A 13,102-nucleotide genomic window follows, 5' to 3' on the forward strand; every position below is an offset into this window, starting at 1 on the left:
CATTCTCAATTTATTTGAAGAATTAGGATAGATATATTGATCTAAGAAAATGAATAATTGAAAATTAATATTTTAATTTTTTTACATTATCTTGTAGACATTTTTCTTAATCATTATCTTTCTGGTATGCACAGTGACTAAGAAAACAAAGAGCATTTCTTGACACTCAGAAGGTGACCCATTACTCACTGTAGGCCATGTTATTCTCTTATGTAACAATTCCACAGAACTTCAACCTCAGACCAATCTTAAATCCATGATAAAATGAGACAAAGCAAGGCTACTTCATGAATTTGTCTAAGCAGAACAAAATCTAGGTTGCTCCTTAGCCCACAAAATAACAGTATTTCCATTCTTTTGCTAAACTAGTGACAGCTACTTCTTTTTTAACCAACCATAAAATTGCCCCACTTTCTTTTCACATCAACCAGTATATTAAAATCAATGTGAAATTCTTATTTTGAAATACATAAAATACATTCAAACTAGCAGAAAACTTTGCTTCCTTGGACCTTCTGCCAAATCACCCAAACTAAGTCCAAATCCTGTAAAAGATTACTTATTTTTTAACCTTCTTATCGTGACACCCAACAATTCCCTATAGTAAGCAGTCATCCTCACTTCAAAGAGTAATAAATCCATTTTTTTTTTAACTTCAGCTGTGTTCCTGGTGGTCTTTGGCTAAAGGGCATTAATAATATCTACTCCTGTAGAGAAGCTCCTCTGCACCATAATCATTACTTGCATTCCAGCCTGCCTTTCTTAAAGTGATACAAGATGATATGAGAAAGCTAAGTCAATATAGCTTTTACGAGATCTGTTATATCTTGAGGTGCTAAAATTGGGACATTTTTAAGTAAATAAATTGTAATCATGTAGCAAATATTTCAAAAGGACAATTGCTAAAACCTTTTTAATAGCTACAATTGTAGGTTAATTATCAAAATCCCCTGATGATATTCATTGCTTGCAGGTATAGTTCACTTCAGTGGAAAATGGTGTTAATTGTAGAACAAGAAGATGACAAGCAATTAGATGTCTTCCTGAAGGAATTTTAAAAGCCTAATCTTTATATTAAAATAGATTAAAGAAAAAAATATTTGGGGAGATAATGAGAATTGTGTTTCAAATGATTAAGCCAGTGTATTGCCAAAAATGGCTTTTAGAATTCATATATTAAAACACATATGAATTGGAAAAAAGTATATTTTTAAAATTCTCTAAGTTTGAAGCATTTTTAGATCTCTGGTTTATGATTGATACTTTAAGAGACTTCATAGGTTTTATTGTAAAAAATAAAATGTTATTTTATAAGGGAGTTTTTGCAAGGTTCTATATATTTTGAACAAATTAAAGTGCTTTTTCCCAAACATGGACAATATGTTCCAAAACTTGTACCTGTGATGTAGACACATTAATTATTTACTGTATGCAATTGAAGCAAATTATTTAATCTTTTAAAATCTCAGTTTCTTTATCCTACGATAAGGATTAGATTTGTTAATTCACAGATAATTCATGTATCAAGGAGGTGGTGCTGAAGCTATGGTTATTAGGCCTGATGCTCTGGGTTTTATTCAAGGTAGGGGTAGCCCCCAAATCAGCATATTTAAATTTTTTTTTCTGGGAACTTTTTAAAAATAAGGACTCAGAATAATGTGTATCGATCCTTCCCTAAAAATTTTTTCCCTCTAAAATTTATGGTAAGATTTAGAACCCGCCAGAAAACAGAGATATACAAACTATTTACTACCTAAAAATATTAAATCAAATTTACGAGGAGAAGCCACAGAATTGGAATCCTTAGAGTTTAGGCTACTCCTTTCATACTTAATTCAGAGTCAGCCCTTTAAAAGCCCCATTCTTTGTCTGAAGATCAATTCACTTTGTGTTTTTTGTTTCCCCCAGAAATTCCATCAGTGTGGAGCTAATTATATCAGTGTTGATGCTAATCGTGAATTAGCTTATTTCTATATATATTTTTCTTATTATCATGTCATAATATACCATGAGGTGGTTGGGTCCCATTTCCAGTACAACAAGAGTGACATCTGAGCAATGCTCTCTGAACAAGATCTTCGTATCTACTCCCCAAGAGGGTTGCTACATTCTTAGCCTCCCTCAATTTAATTCTTTTATGATAAAAAGAAGGTAATGTATAAACATGATTAAAAAATATAACATGATTAACCCATCTTGTTATTTCACTCTCCTTTAACATTGCTGTGCTGACATGTCAATTTTCCTGCATTTAATAATACAATTTCATTTTTGGCTCTCCTCACTAAAGTTGGTGCTTTCCTCTTAATATATACAACATATTTCAGGTTTAATTTCTGTCACTTAATAATCATATATTTGATGCAAAAATCATAAGTTTTTGAGTTTTTATTTTGGATTAGCCACTTTTCCATCCTATTTCATTTAAGGCTTATACAAACATTTTATATTAGACTTTATTGTCTCCGTTTTATAGATGAGGGAACACAGGTCAAGTAAATCAAATAATGTGCCCAAAATTATATAATATTTATGAAGAGGTGTGTCTGTGGCCAAATTAAATGTATCATCTATTTATTATCCTATATTTCCTCATCGAGAACATTAAAAAATATGCTACATTATATTAAGAGAGCTGAAATAAACACAATATAACTTGATCTGCTAATGCTGCTATGTGTCTGCATATATATATATGTATACACAAACATATGCACACACAATATATATCTGTATATACATATAAATTAGTATATATGTAATCAATCATATACCTACATAAATTTTAGTAGGCAACTATGTAACAGAAGCTCTGGAATGAGATTCTGAATGACTCTCCATGGCCAAGAGTAGACTATCCCTATTTTATTTTTAGTTTTGTAGTGTGAAAGTTATAAACTTTGTCTCTGACCTTTGTCTCCCAGTGTTTGTAAGAAAGGGCACAGATTTGTTTAATAATTGATTTTTCATGGTTTAAATGTGAACTTTATTTTTATAAAATAACTATCTTCCCTGAGAAGTTAAGAACGTTAAGTTGAAATTGCATTTTCATCCTCAATAGCATTCATTATTAACCAATTATTACTAAAAATGACAAAATAGTTTAGATGGGTTCACTTAGTCTAAATTTAGTCACATGATTTTTCTTGAAGCAGAACATAATCAGGAGAAAAATAAAATGTTGATAGTTTTCTACTCCCCTCAATAATAAAGACAAAATATAACAATTTTGGTGACAACTATTTTTCATGTAAATAAAATCTCAAATTTTTGTGACAGTGAACAAACTGCTTATTTGATTTTAATTCTTATAATAATTCTACGAGGCAGGTGCTAGTATATTAAGTTTGTAAAATAGATCGAGAATTCAGTGAAGAATCTGAAGATAGATTTCACATATCTTTTTCTTGACCACAAAGCTAAAACTGTTTTCACTAAAATTGAAATCAGGTTGTCTCATTTAAGTAAGAGTGAACCACTGTACTACACAATTAGATAGATAATTAAACCTGCTGCTGTTTATATTTTTAAATTAAAAACCACATTCTATTCTAAATATTTAATATGTGCCTGTTTCCCACAATAAGCTGTGGCCTTACTGTCATCTAAAAAAGTATCGAGATTGGTTAGTAACATGACAATTATGGTCACACATATTTTTTGGGAAATAAACATTTAGTTTGTAAAAATTAACTGAGTTAAGAAAATATGATAGGATAAAGAGAGGAGAAAAAATAAAAAGTACTTTAAGTAGAAAAATGAATGGGCCACGATTGATGCCTTTTCTAGCCTCTAAGTTACACCTTTCCAAAGCTAACTTACCATTGGTATTGAACACATGGATTTGTGCCTTTAAAAAGCGTGATTCTTAATTAAGGGCAGAAAATTCTTCCTCCTCTTTTCAAGTGCAAATATAATTCACATTTCCAGTAACAAGAGAATACTTTGTATTCTTGTAAAAGAAGAGGTAATAAATATGAAATGAGTTCAGAGAGTTCAATACATATTCCCCTGTGGAATTGTGCAAAAGCCAGTTCACCATATGAGCAAATGAACAACAAAATTATTTTATAGTTCTCTATGCTCAATAGTTTAATGTCAATTTTAAACTTAGAGGGAGTAAGATGATATTAATTTTAAGTTTTCCAGTTCTTCTTCATTTCTTTCTATTGAGCAATGTTTGACTGTTTTTTTCTCTTTTGAAGTCTTTTATAAAAATGAATATCCATTTTGTATTAGCATAACATTTAAACTTCATAAGTTGATAAAGTACAAAGCTTGGTTTTATGCTGACTTCAGAAATAACTTTCTCTTATGAGAAAGTTTTCTCACTCAGGGTTCACTGGGGTTTCACGACCTTTGAGAATATGTGCTTCAGTAACTACCAATTACAAGTTTGTCATTTAGGAAAAATCAATTAGCAATAAAGCATGAATTACAGAATAATATAAAACTGTGAACTCTTCAATAATATCTTACAGCATAACATTGTATGTTGGTTAATATTTTATGCTCTTTCATCTTTAATTAACATGTCTCTACGATATTTAAAAATCTAAATATTTAAGTCCCAAATATCCTCAGTTCAAATTAAAAATCAGTTTTATTAAAAATTTTGGTCCTTAAACCTAATTTGTTTGTTCTCTTAATAAACATCTTATAGGAAGCTATGCAACCGTTCTTATTGATGACATCTTTTAAATTTTTCTCACATTTATTCTTTTGTTTCTATTTATTTTGTCATTACCAACATTATGACATTTCTAATAATCTCAAAATTCATCTATTACAAGGCATCTTGATTTCTTACAGGATGATATTAGATGTTTTAGTCCAAATCATTTCATCATTCTAAATTCCCGCCATCATTTAGAATATATTAAAAATATAAAGCCTTTGAAATTAAGAAAACTATAACTAAGTAATTCATAGATACTTTGGTATTTAGCATTAGAATGCAATTCTTGTATTGTTCAGAGACAACAAAAAGTTTACTGAGTCTTTAAATATTTAACTTGGACTGTGTGTAAAATGTTGGTCCTCAAGTAATTAACAATTCAATGAAAAAGACAAACATAGAAAGTGGCAATTATAAAATAATCCAGTACAGGGGACAGCACATCATTTCTATGAAAGACCAGAGAGCATATATTATCAGCCTTGCAGGCCACATTCTCTCTGCAGCAACTCCAAAGCTCTACTATTTAGCATGAAAGCTGCTACAAACGATGTGTAGGGGAGTCTGGGTATATTCCAACAAAACCTTATTTGAGGACAATTGAATTTGAGTTTCTTGTAATTTTCACATGTCAGATAATATTATTCTGTATTTGATTTTTTCAACCATTTAAAAATATTTAAAACATTCAAAATTTTTGGCTGTACAAAAACAGGCAATTGGCTGAATTTGGCCAGTAAATCTACATTATTTTCCTATAGCTGCTGTAGTAAGTTACCATAAACTTAGTGGCTTAAAATAACAGAACTTTATTCTCTCACAGTATTGGAGGCGAAAACTTTGAAATCAGTTTCCCTGGGCAGAAATCAAGGTGTTTTCAGGGTTCTACTCCCCCCAGAGGCTTAAAGGAAAAATGTGTTCCTTACTCCTTCCATCATCTGGTAGCTTCTGACATTCACTCCCATCTCTCAACTCTTTCCTGTGCTGAGTGGGTCCCTCCTGTAATTTTGCTGATCCTTCTCCCAGTATGTTTTTCCTTGAACTAAGTATATCCCACTGGTGATTAATGAGCTCGATTTGTTTTATGGTAAAGAGGCAATTAATTAGAAGGAATAAGATCTAGAATTTGATAGCACAACAGGGTGACTACAGTCAACAATAATTTAATGTATAGTTTAAAATAACTGAGTATATAATTGGAATATTTGAAACACAAAAAATGATAAATGCTTGCAGTGATGATTACCCCATTTACCCTGATGTGATTATTATAGATTGTATGCTTGTATCAAAATATCTCATGTACCCCGTGAATATATATGCCTAGTATGTTCCCATAAAATATTTTTCAATTTTTTTTTAAAAAGAGGCAGCAAAGTATTTTAAGCAATGGTGATAGAATGAGTATAACCACAGAAGTAAAATTAAATAACTAAATAAATGATTTTAAAAATTAAAATACATTTTGGCTATGGAAGAATTTTAGTCCTTTGGGAAAATAATGTAAATAGAAAAGACCAGTGAGTTGTGAGGCAGGAAAAGTAAAAACATCCAAACCATAATGAAAAGCTAAGATTTCATCCAACTGCAATGATTTGGTAGGGTGAGAAGATAAATGTCAAGTACTGTGTTTTGAATTTGTCACCATGTCTACAGTATAGATAGATTTGTAGGTAACTCTGGGTACATTTACTATTTCTTTTCAGGAGGCCAGGAATTAAAGAATGAAGACTGGATTTAGGTGATACTAGAAGTGCTCAAAAGGAAAAGTTGAATTCAGTATAGAATTACAATATTTAGGAAGCCAAGTGGACAGAATTTGAACTATTGTTAGTGGGTAGTAAACATTTGGGGCAAGTCAAATATATCTCCTCGTATATTAGCTAGGGTGAAAATATATGATGCTGCATAAAATGTAGTAAAGAGTTTAGGGGACTGGCAGGAGCCCAGCTGAGGTGGGAGAGAGCTGAGCTGGCAAATATCAGCATAGCCTACTAAAGCAACAAGCCAAACATAAAAGAATTAAGCCTTTAATCATTTTCTGTAGTGGAAAAAACTAAAACTGGAGAAAGCACTGATAAAAACCAGTTTTATTTTACCTCATAGAGTTTTACCTCAGCGAAGGGTCAGCATAGGTGTGGACGTCCCCTCAGTTGAAGGAATCTGAAATAAAAGTTCCTGCAGTTGTATGGAACCTGGAATGATGATGCAGGAGAAAGTCAGTAGTGGAAAAGTACTAGAAATGTGTGTAAATTGTCTTCACGTTTTCCCTGTCTTTCCTCCAAGTAAGGAGGCCTTAGTGGAGGTGCTTGAAGAAGGACTCCACCTAAAATCTCAGATAAAGACACCTAGGAATGAGGGTGCCTGGGCTTGGAATGCGAATGACGGAAGAACATGATGGATCAGAGCAGCCTGGCCTGAGTCCTTTTCTGCCAGTCCCCTTGGACACTGCCAACATCTGGCTGGGCACCAAGCCTCCTGTGGGAAGGGCAGCTTCCACTTCTAGGCCTGCCAGGTAAAGCCTTTGTAATCATCTGTGATCACACCTGGAAAATAGTGAGTAGGTTTTTAACCAGCAGTTGGACTCCTCAGACCAATACTGCTTAAAAGAATGATAATTTAAATTTCACACATGTTTCTTTTGAGTAGCCTGTGAGAAAGGAAATTATAAATGTTTAAAATAAAATGAGCATAACTTGAGGAAGGATCAAGATTGAGACTGAAGAATTATCGGCCTTGGTTGTTAATTGATACAAAAAAAAGAAAGAGAGTAATCACTCAAAATAACGAGTAGAATGAAAAGAACAACAGCAAATCTTTGAAGTTCAAAACTATTCAGAAGATATTTGCAAGGAGAGAGAGCATTCAGAAGATAGAGAAGATGAAATGAAGATGTCTGGGCATAGTCACAGGAGTACCTTGTCACAATAGAACATAAGTAGATAATTTTGAAGAAAAATCTATAGGAATAAACAGAGAAGTAACAGGAAGCTATATTCATAAGCAAATAAAGTAAAAATGATAAAATACTACATTATCAAATACTACAAACTCTTCCGTGAGTCTGTACAAATTAAAAAAATATGATAAGATTCTATCCAAAGTAGTAAATAGATCATTTCTGCATTGAAAGACCCAACATTCCGTGTGCTGCCTGTGACCTCTGAACCTCTGAGGGTCCGAATTCGCAGTGCTACAACCTTATTTCTTATCAAACATGCCCTCCAACTCAGCAGCAAAGGCTCCCCATCCAGCTAGGTCCATTTTCAGCTGAACAACCTGCCCCCAAATTGTTCCTCAACCTTCCCGCCTGCACAAGATCCTATTCAAACCAGTCAGTCACAACCCCCATGGGAACCAGGTGGCACCCCAACCTCCTATTAATACAAGGCCTGCCTCTCACATCACCTCCTGTTTCACTCTGTTCCTGAGCGTAGCCTTGCGCTGCATGTGGCATTCTCCTTTCTTGGGCTGTGAGTAAACGTGACTAATAATCTGCTGCTAACTGCATCTGTTCATTGTCAAGTGTCCTGTGTTCAACTGCCTTGTACTATTTACAATGAGGGATTCCTTCTTCAGCAACAGGGTGAACAGAAAGTGTTCAGAACAATCATCCTCTGAAAATTAATATAAATGACAGCAGAAGTATAAAAAAGAGATTGAACTTCAATCCTCTTGGAAACAGTTGATTTGGAAGTGATCTGTGGTCTAAAGATTTTGACAAAATTTTAGGAACAAGTAAAGATGATAAAATACATAAAGAGACAGAACAGAAGGGAGATAGTCACATTTCAGAAAACATGGAGAAATTATATACGTGATTCTTCCTGAGAAATTCTTCAGAAATGTCCGAAGAAAAAAAATTATGTACTTACACATCTGACTTGTGATGACTGCATAATCCTCCTTTATCTTCCTCTCCCTGACATGCATGCAAACACAGACACACAGACACACACACACACACACACACACACACACACACACACACACACACACACCCTGAGGTTTGCATCATTTGTCTTTAGGCTAAAATAAGGGAAAACATTTCAAAATGATTTACTGATTTTTTTTTTTTAAATGATGGGCACAGTAACCACAATTAAGTCTTCCCTATTTGGCATTGGAATAAAGGTAAGGGGATCCAACCCTTCTATTTACTTCTCCTTACTCATCCAAAGATGCAGTCAGCCATCAACAAATACTTCCCAGGTATACTGTCCACAAAGTCAGCTCATAAATTCAGGGAAGATACTTTATAAGGGTCTCAAGGTTATTGAAAAAACCAACACCATAAGAGAGATGGACTAGGTGGAAAAAATACACAAAGAAACCACAACAAACAAAACAACTTAAAAAGTAACATTCAGCAAAAAATGTAAACATTGTATAATCTATTGTGATTTTTCTTTTACTTTTCCTTCATAAGTAAACCATTTAGTTTTCTGAAAATTTTGACTTTTCTTTCTATCATCATTGTGCTTAAATGTGATGGGAAACTTACTGGGCATTATTTACAAGGCACATTTCTCCACTCACTTATTCCTTTTCTTTTCAGTAACTTTCATCTGTGTAAGCACAACAGGCTCCCTTACTTCCCTCTGTTCTTTTGCAAAGTCACCTTCCATATGAAAAGATTTCCCTGGAAAGACTTGCCTTCCCACTCTACCTAAAACTTCAGTGTATTTTCCAGATATTCTATATGCCCTCTCCTGATGTGATTTGTTCTTATAATTTTGCACTGGTTGTTATACTATATTTATCTTGATTATTGTCTTTCTCCTCTACCAAAATGTAAGAACCATAAGTGCAATGACATTTTTCTCTTTTATCACTGTATTTCTGGCTCCTGGAGGAGCACCTGACATATTATAATTGTTCTTATTGAAGAAAAGAAATAACTGATTTGGTGAAAAACCTAAAACTACCCACCATTTTATTTTTTAACTCAATTCATTTTTTAAACAAATGTTTTTGAATAGTTGGGGTGGGACATGGTGGGGAAAAAAGAACCTAGATTTAATAAAATACATAAAGAAAAAAATGAGATGCGAGTGACATGGTGAAATTTCTAGAAGGATATGAAATGAGGAAAAGGAGTGCATATCTGAATTTTAAAAGCTGAGATGGAATAATATGATATGGTAACAAGATCCATGGGGAGATCCAGCATGTGGTGACAGACCTGGAGAGTAACTGGGCTGAAGAAACTACAGTAGAATTAATTGCTGTCCTGGAATATGGTCAAGATGACAATATTAAGAAATACGTGTTCAAAAGGTCTGTAATCAGGTACTGAGAAGCTGCACAGTTTTTGGTTTAAGGTGTAATATTGCTTAAAAATAATTGACAAATGCAAGGCAGGAGTCCCCTCTAAATGATTTGGTGTTATTAGTTTATCAAGATCAAAACTTCAGCTGTAGATAGAAATCCAATTACCATAAACTGGGAGGAAAGTACAGCTTTACATTTAGAAACAAGAGGGTGACCATTTACTAAACTTGGATCACAAGTTTGGAGGTGGGTTTGCCACAGTAACGACATATTAGTCTCCTACCTAAGGAATTGCATACACACATAATTTTTCATAGTTGTAAATGATAGTCCGTCCAACAGGAGTTCCATTTCAAGTAAACTTACAAAACACTGCATAGCTGATTCCACCCTCGGTGTGTCATAATACAGGTTAGCAAATTTAAAGCTATTTGAAGTTTGACAGGAACGAACCTGCTTTGTTGAACGCAGTTTTTCTCCGACTATACTTAATTAAAAAACCCATTATTCACAGTATATCTATTAATTTCCTGGGGAACTAGTGAGAAATGCTTTTCTACAGCAGACCATGAGGCCATGGCTATAAGCAGAGATAAATTGGCTCAAGTTGCAGAGAAAATTAAACTCTTTGGTCAAAAAAACAAAACAAGTCAATAATTTAACGTGTTGGCATTGATCCATTGACACTGTTCTTTCCAAATTTTGTTTTTGACTTAGTTGAATATGTGTATGAGAATGCAAATGAATCATTCCTAGAAAAATAATAAAATAACTCAATAGTGGCCACAGTGAAAACCACTACAACAAATTAATTTTATTGAAACAACCAAAGCATACTCTTTTATAACATTTTTGCAAAAGATTATTGAATGGTTTCCTGGGGCATTTCATATAATATTCTTGAATTTTAAAGGAGGCAATAATCTCACCAGGGCTCTAGTGGGTTGAACAATGTCCTCCCAAAATCCACATGCATCTAGAATCTCAGAATGTTACCTTATTTGGAAATAGGATTTTGCAGATGTAATTAGTTAAAGTGAAATCATATAGAGTCATTCAACCATCAGCAAAATTCAGTTTTAGAACATTTCCGTCATCCCTTTAAGTTCCTTCATGAGAGACTACAGTCTCCTATTTCCACCACATGATAAAGGCAGCCACTGATCTACTTTACAAAGAATTTCACACAAATGGAACCACATAGTATGCTGCCTTAGTGTACTGCTTCTTTCACTTAGTTATTATTCTGGCATTTATCTTTGTTGTAGCATGTATCAGTAATTAATTTCTTGTTAATTCAGAATAGTATTTCATTGTGTGTTTGTGTAATGACATTATCTAGTATATATTATTGTGCCACCTGTGTCTTTGCTTACATTTATATTTGTGAGATTCATGTCTCTTGATATTAACTGATTCCCAGTAGTATATCTCATATATCAAACATAATTTGTTTATTCTTTCTCCTGATGTTGGACAATTGTTACCAATTTCCAACTTTCATTTTCTACTCTTAAAGTTATCAGTATCTTGGTGTATCTCATTCTGCACACTTGTAAAACATTTTCTTCTATATGTAGTTAGAAATAAAATTTCTCTTTTGTTTATATTATTAAATAATTAGCAATATTTGACCCGATCATGGAGAAGAGAAAATAATGCATGAAATTCCACAGCTTTTATGCTTAAATTTCTTTCATTTCTAGGAAATTTGTGTCTGTGTTTGCTTGGCCATACAGTGCTGCCTTTATGTGAAGGCATAATTTATTTTTTGTTCCATTTGTTGGTTTAAGTTTCATAAACTTTTCTATGAACCTATGATATGTGACTTGCTGAAAAGTAACAAACATACAATCCTATGTACAAAGAGCAAAGGCTTGAATGTATCTCTCCGTTTCTGCTTTAAATTCGATTTTATGAATATGTCAAATTTTTTTCGATACGTTATGAGTAATTTTGCAGGTGAGAAGCTCAGCTCATTGTTCATTTATTCACTCCCTGTCACAATGTAATTGATTTTATGATTGGTATCAGACATCTACACAAAGTTGGAGTGAAACTCTGAAGAAGAAATCTTGTTTGGGTGAGAAGTATCATAAAATATAGGTTTTCCATGATGTTCATTAAAAATTTAATGTGTATCATGCTGTGATGTTTCACATAATCTATGATACACTAGTCAGACACACAATTCTCTGCTATCTTTTCTTATAATTTCATCAAGATTTGAGCATTATATTGACATAATTTTAGAAATCTTTTTTCTCAGTTTCAAAATATAGGTGAAAATAATAAATATTTTGAAAAGACATTATTGTCTCAGGCTTGAACTAGCACATTTGTGCCCTCTGTAAACTAAAGTTAGGTTTACTTTTGGTTTTCTCCTCCTCTCTTTTTGTGACTTTCAAAGTGTTATTTACTAAGTAAAATGTTTATCATATTTTCCATTATGTTTTCTATATATTGCCTCTGCTTCATGTTCATAAATGCCCCCAATGTCCTGCCTCTAGACTTATATTGATATCTGATTCAAATTAAACTGGAAATTCTAGAGGCACAAAATATAGAAATTACGATTCATTGTTTGTTTAAATTTATTATTGTTGACATTAACATGAGCAACTTGGAGGATATATTTTCCATTGAGGAAACCTAAAAAATGTATATTGTCTCTTTACACGGGAAAGAGGTATAAATAAAGCATAATTTTAAACTAAATAAAGTGTGGGTTTAGCATTGTGAAACTATTGTTTCATTATGAAATAGGTTTCAGTAAGATCTCTATTTAAATAAGAATAGTAATGAGAATAATTCAATGGTATATGAAGGACATTTGTTTGACAGGGTCAAAAAAACCAGTTATCAGAGAACATGCATAATGGGATTATGAGATTAATATTGAGCAAAATAAGTCTCAAGAATTATTACAGACAAGTCATAGATTTTGCTACTTAGAATTTCATGAAGCCTGAAGTCAAACATGACTCAATGCAAAATGGAATTAAATACGTACATTTCTGCTGACAACAACCTTAACTATAATAGATATATTGTACTTGGCAAAATGTTGCATTTTCTATTTTTTTTAAAGTGTAGTTTTGTTATTTGTATAAGTTACTTGTATTTACGCACACAGTCTTCAATTGAATT

This window comes from Papio anubis, chromosome 15 (genome assembly GCF_008728515.1).
Source record: "Papio anubis isolate 15944 chromosome 15, Panubis1.0, whole genome shotgun sequence".
Classification (NCBI taxonomy): Eukaryota; Metazoa; Chordata; class Mammalia; order Primates; family Cercopithecidae; genus Papio; species Papio anubis.